A 6,111-nucleotide genomic window follows, 5' to 3' on the forward strand; every position below is an offset into this window, starting at 1 on the left:
TTATTCCTAGCTCGGTGGGCCATGAGACTTCAGGTCATCAAGGAAGGGATGCAACATATAAGTGGCAGAGAGACCGAGGGGTGGACTTAACTATGGACGCTATTGCTCAAGTTATTCATGATTGTGAAACATGCGCCATATTAAAACAAGCCAAGAGGATGAACCTATTGGGGGGAAGGGCGATGGCAAAAGTATAAATATGGAGAGGCATGGCAGGTTTGATTATATCACCTTGCCACGATCTCGCAATGGTAAGCGTTATGTACTCACCATGGTGGAGGCAACCACTGGGTGGCTCGAAACAACGCAGTACCCATGCACCGCCCGAAACACCATATTAGGGTTGGAAAAGCAAATCCTGTGGCGGCATGGCACTCCGGAAAGAATTGAATCAGATAATGGGACCCATTTTAAAAATTCCTTGTAACCACTTGGGCCAAAAATCATGGCATTGAGTGGATTTACCATATTCCCTATCATGCACCAGCTTTCTGGTAAGATTGAACGATTCAATGGGTTATTGAAAACTATGTTGAAAGCAATGGGTGGCGGAACGTATAAAAATTGGGAGAACATTTAGCAGAAGCCACCTGGTTGGTCAACACTCGAGGATCTAGTAATCGTAATGGTCCTAACCAATCCAGCTCCCTACGTACCGTGGAGGGAGATAAGGTTCCTGTAGTACACATAAAGAGTGTGTTGGGAAAACAGTTTGGGTCCTTCAGCGTCTGGAAGGGCAAACCTCTCCGGGGTACTGTCTTTGCCCAGGGACCTGGGTGCACAGTGGTGATGGACCAAAATGGGAATGTTCAATGTGTACCACAAGGAATTTGATGTTGGGGGAGTGCAGCAATGATTTTCCTGTAAATATATAGGTAGAGTCTCAGAAAATATTTCAATTAGGTACAGAATAGTTCAATTACGTATAGGACTTAAGATAGAGTGGATTAATGTTAAGGAACACTTTTTCTCTATATACCTTAATTAGGCATTCTGTAAGCAAGTTTCCATCTGGACTCTATATCCTGCACTGGCCATGCATGTGTAGAGCACACATGGAAAGAAGTATAAGTCAAAAGGAAATCTGCTGTGGTGGCTGGAAAGGATGAGTGCACCTTGATGTGGGGGACGCCCTACTAGCGCTGCCTTTCCCCTCTACCGCTGACATGTTTTCCTTTTTCTGGCAGTTTTGCCATTTTCTCAAAATTAATAAATAGTAGGTTAGGTTATAGAGTTTGTTCTCAACTTGGGATTTGTATGGAATAAATATAAATTGTTGAGAAAAATAAGGTTGCTGATTATTCACAATTATACATATGAGTGTGTATGTATGTAAAACATAATGTAATGATGTAGAATAAGGGGTGGAATGTCATGGTTTAATAATTTTGTAATTTTTTTGTAATTTTTGCTATCAGTATTCCACATCATAACATCATATTAAGCATGAATAATTTTACTGAATCTGCAACTTACAGAAGAAGACTACATCTCCAGGGAACAACACGATAGGTCACGGGACCTGGACTCTATATTAACTCTGTCGCAGAACAGACTGACGTCTTTCGAGTTCTGGCGTTCAGGGAGTGTGTGGGAGCCTTCAGCCGTTCGCCTAGATTCACCAGTAGGCCTCTCGGTTACGGGACTCATTCTCTCTCCTATTTTGCTTGATTCGTTAGCTCAATTTCAATTATATTGTATTATATTGTGTTATCCTGTATTCGATATAGTATTTAGTAAATAAGTGTGCCTCCTTAGATCGTTGCCGCTGTTTTCTTTTCCTAATTAATTTTTTTCCTTTCGGCCTAGGGCCCCTCGGGGCCTAGACGGCCCCCTGTCACGGACGCAGGTGGATTTTTAGTTCAAACCGTGACAATGTGTTTTACCAGTACAGTAATTCACTGTTCTGCAGGTGACTCCACTCATTGAGGTGGTAGAATATACTGATTTTACTGTTTTCTTTCCAGCCCAAGCTGAATGTTCATGAGATAAAAGGAAACTTTAATAAGGGGATTTTAATAAGATGCTGCTTTACAAAGCTAAAAAGGTTTAGCAGAAATATACTTGAGCTAACTTACAGAAACCAACTGTGGGGCAATTAGATCATTTCACAGATAAGAGATTTTGGGTTTTTCCTTCCCTGAGGGAAAGACAGTACATCTCAAACCATGGAACTTGCTTGGGAGATCCCTTGAGTTTCTGACTGTGTTGTCTGTGATGATTAACATGAGGAAAAGTGAAAAGCCGTTTCCCACATACCCCACAACAGCGATGTAGGTGCCAGACTCTAGAGTTTTTAGATTCCTTTGTCAGAATTGCTGGAAAAGGACTCGGTTTTATTTCCCAGAGCCCTCTGAGATTCTGGAGACCCTGGACAGTTTGCAGAACAGAAGAGATCTCCTCCACTCTGTGCTGGTATCAAATTGCACCACGGTGATTTTCTTCAACTGAACTGTGTCCATGGGGAGACTGGGAAGGAGTTGTGGGGAAGGGATTTAAGTGCAGAACAGCAGAGGATGGGGAGTGCTGGGTGTAGTGCACAGCAGTTGGACACTGAGGTAGAATGGAAGAGAAAGCTATTGAAGGAAATGAGAGAATCCAAGTGGGAGTCCTGTAACTTCTGTAAAACTTTAGGTAAATTTGGTATTGTGCTGTGTATTAGGTGTCTGAAAGCAGATACCCCCAGCCAAGGAAACTGTTCAGCATATAACCCTGTCATTCATGCTACTACAATTGTTCACTGATCATTTTCTTATCAAATGTTTCCACGTTTCTTCTCCTGTAGGCCAACACAAAAAGGACAGTGTGATCATACCACTTGGCACCTGCTCATGATCAGTTCTGATGTTTGGAATGCACAGAGTAGAGTAGGAGCACAGGACTGGAGAGATCTTCTGAGTGACTCAGCTACCTCAGCCAGTGCCTCCCAGGCCTCACACTGAAGAACCCTTTACTAAAAGGGAACAAACTACACTTTAAAAATGGTAAGGATTTGCTGGTATTTCTCCTGCTGACAGGTTTTATCCTGTGCTATTCTGCTGGAGCTCTTAGTAGTTCTCCTCTCAGCTGAAGCTTCTACCATTGCAGTTTAGTTAGAGCTGCAGGTACCCAAGATACTCAATAATCAAGTGTAACTGTAGGTTTATTCAGCCAATTTATGAAAAGGTGATTCCTGCATTTATAGAACTTGCATGATACTAGCACCTATGTCATCCTGCAGTAATACTAGCACTGACACAGATACGCAGCATCATTCTGTCCTTGTTCTCTGTTCCCAGTGCACGTGCCTCATTGTGTAACCAGTGAATATACCAATGTTATCATTAAGAAACACAGAAGAGTTAGGCTAAACAAGTTGCTATGTTAGACAGGAATAGATGGATCTTACCCTTATTCAAGGCTCACTGAAAGTCTCCACAAGGAGCAATCTCCAAAAGAGAGCCTACTGGTAGTCAGCTCTTAAATAGGGTCTAAGGTGTGGCCAGGCTCCACGCCTTCCAGTTGCACAGGAGAATTGCCTTCACTTGTGCTCCCAGGGCTGACTTATTGCTCGCCTTGGGTGGTCAATTGGAGGTACAGGTTGTGGTTCAGCAGCTTCCATACGCTTGTGCTGATGCCACAGAGGTGGTCTGGCTTTTAGTTACTCCCTCATGCAAGCAGCTGCTAAAATAACACCAGCAGGCGTTATAAAATAGTAATGAAAAATAACAATCCCAGGAGTGGCCTGCTCCACCATTAGCTCAGCTGGAGGGTAGGATAAATTGTAGTGCATTCTAGTTAAGAGTCTAAAGTCAGCAGGGGATATGAGACAGCCCTGCTTTATGCAGATGCTTCACACATGGATGTCTGCTAGGCTGAGTCTCTGCTGACTTGCCTGTTTAACTGGCAACTTGGCTGCCATAGGCACTCCCTGTTTAGCTGAATTTGTGCTCCATTATCAAGGTGTAGGATGAAAGCAAGCCTGCTCTCTGATTTCTGTTAACTGTTCTGCTAATAGGCACCTCATAGAAAGTCTTGTATTAGAAAGAAATAGGCATAATCAGAGAAGATCTCATGAATAGCTGCTGGGCTGATTACTAGCCATACCTATTATTATCCTAGGATATATACAAATAAAAAGAGCTGTTACAAGTTTGGTGTTGAATCAGCAACTTCACAGGAAACTAAAATACTTCAGTATAAATGACAATTTCCCCAACTCCCTCCCACTTCAACAGTCTATTGTACTTCTTATCTGTCGATGGCCATGATTTGCTTTTATTTTCCTATTTCTGAGCATATACGAGCTGTTCTGAGGCCTTTCAATCCTGCTCAAACAAATACTTTCCATATTTATTCAGTACTGTCAGTGACTGTGAGACAGCCACAGCCTATCCGTAAGTCAGCTGGCTCTGGTTTTGGATTTGGCTGCTGGTATCGTTCAAGGGACCCCACTCCTATCAGTAGTGCAGCAAAACTGTCTTAAAATTAGAAAGAATTTCACATGTTCCTGAAGGAAATACCAAGAAGTAGCATCTTCGATAATCCAGTAAATGGATTTTCCCTTGCTGATAACACCCCATTTGTCACAGGGGAGAAGTGTGGAAGAAAAGCATTTTTCTTACTTTAGGAATTTGCCAATCATTTTGAATTCATAGAAAAGAGGTCTGGAAGAGGCCTAGTGAAATCTGATGAAGAATGAAAGATATGCCTGGCAGCATTGTGCACGGGGCCAATAATGAATCATATGATCGCTTCAGTTAGCTTGTGCATGCCAGTGAAATCTAGTTATTGTTTTTTCTATCATTTATTTCACAGTTTTGCCTATCTCCACAGCTGTAATTGTCATTCCATCAGGGTTCTAAGAAAGCAGAACCATCTGGGGAAATCAGCATCGCTTCTCTCAGTCTCTGCCGGAATTAAAATGATCTGATGTGAAGATGAAGAAGGAAAAGACTTCAAAATACCCTGCTGTGGGAATTAACCAGGGCTGTTGACCAGCATCTATAGTCCAGCATGAGAGAAAAAATTTATTTAAATCCTGGAACATAAACTAGCATTACAAGAAAGGAAAGAGAGAGTTTGATTCTATTATAATAGAACAGAAATTGTTGTCCTGAAATTGTTGTGCATGTGCACTCTAATGAATGCCAGTGAATTGTTCCTAGTTATAAAGATGCCAGGATGAGGCTGGCATGCATTAGGACCAGTGGAAAAATATTTATTCTCATTCCTAAAATATGACTTCATGTTCCCAGGATTGACGTGATGAAGGATATGCAGTAAATTAGTCCAATATCCTCTTACCTCTAGGTCTGAACCCTGCTTAGATCATTGTTTGAAATAAATGGCTGCCTTTATCTGAAGCAAGTCTCCTCTGAATATTTATTGACAGCACAAAACAGCTTTGGCATCTGGCACAAGTTGATGTGATTCATTGTCAGTGTTCAAAGAGAGCAGGGAACAAGTGAGACTTGAGCTCTTGTAATGGCTGGAAGTCTGCACAGGGACTGCTAAACTCATGTTGCTGCTGCCAGGCCTGCATTTTGAAAACCATGCAGGAAGCTAATGTTAATGAAAGTTTGTGTATAGGTGGGTGAGAGAGAAAAATAATAAAGACATCAGTGAGACAGTCCTTCAAAATGACCACCTATCAAACACAATTCACTGCCGATGTCTTAATTGCTGCTTGCTGTTTATAATTTGAATTTATCTCATAAAATTGTCAACGCAAAGAACACGTTGGCTAAATTATCAACTAATGTGAGATTACAGTCACATCAGGAAATATCATTAAATGAATAATTCTCTGAGCACCAGGGCAAACAAAGCGTGATGTTCTGTGAATTTGCATCCACCACCTTGAAATGACAGTATTTATTAAACTGTGACTTTTTCATATTAGGATATTTTTGTCTTTCCGTTGTTGATTCCCAGGGCACTTGAAAATGTTTTATTTTCTATCTTGTCCCTTGGCAAGGACTGTGCAGTGTCTCTTCTCAATCCAGTCATCATGCATCTAGCAGTGTAGTGTTGACTCTACCTGCACAGCTGGGATAGGCTGGTATCACAGCCATTACTCAATCCTGCATTCGTTTTTGTAATCTGTATTGTCCATGTAGCTCTTGCCTT

At 41.7% G+C, this 6,111-nt stretch overlaps 1 long non-coding RNA gene across 1 annotated transcript in view; it reads left to right on the forward strand.

Annotated features, from left to right (window-relative positions):
• The window catches only part of LOC107310830, a 63,947-nt gene extending 58,061 nt beyond the window's left edge, over positions 1-5,886 (forward strand). Inside the window, exons 4-5 of the long non-coding RNA XR_001553746.2 lie at positions 2,786-2,984; positions 4,798-5,886. This is a non-coding gene — a long non-coding RNA (uncharacterized LOC107310830). The remainder of the gene's footprint in view (positions 1-2,785; positions 2,985-4,797) is intronic.
• The last annotated feature ends 225 nt before the right edge of the window (positions 5,887-6,111 follow it).

This window comes from Coturnix japonica, chromosome 3 (assembly GCF_001577835.2).
Source record: "Coturnix japonica isolate 7356 chromosome 3, Coturnix japonica 2.1, whole genome shotgun sequence".
In the NCBI taxonomy this organism is placed as follows: domain Eukaryota; kingdom Metazoa; phylum Chordata; class Aves; order Galliformes; family Phasianidae; genus Coturnix; species Coturnix japonica.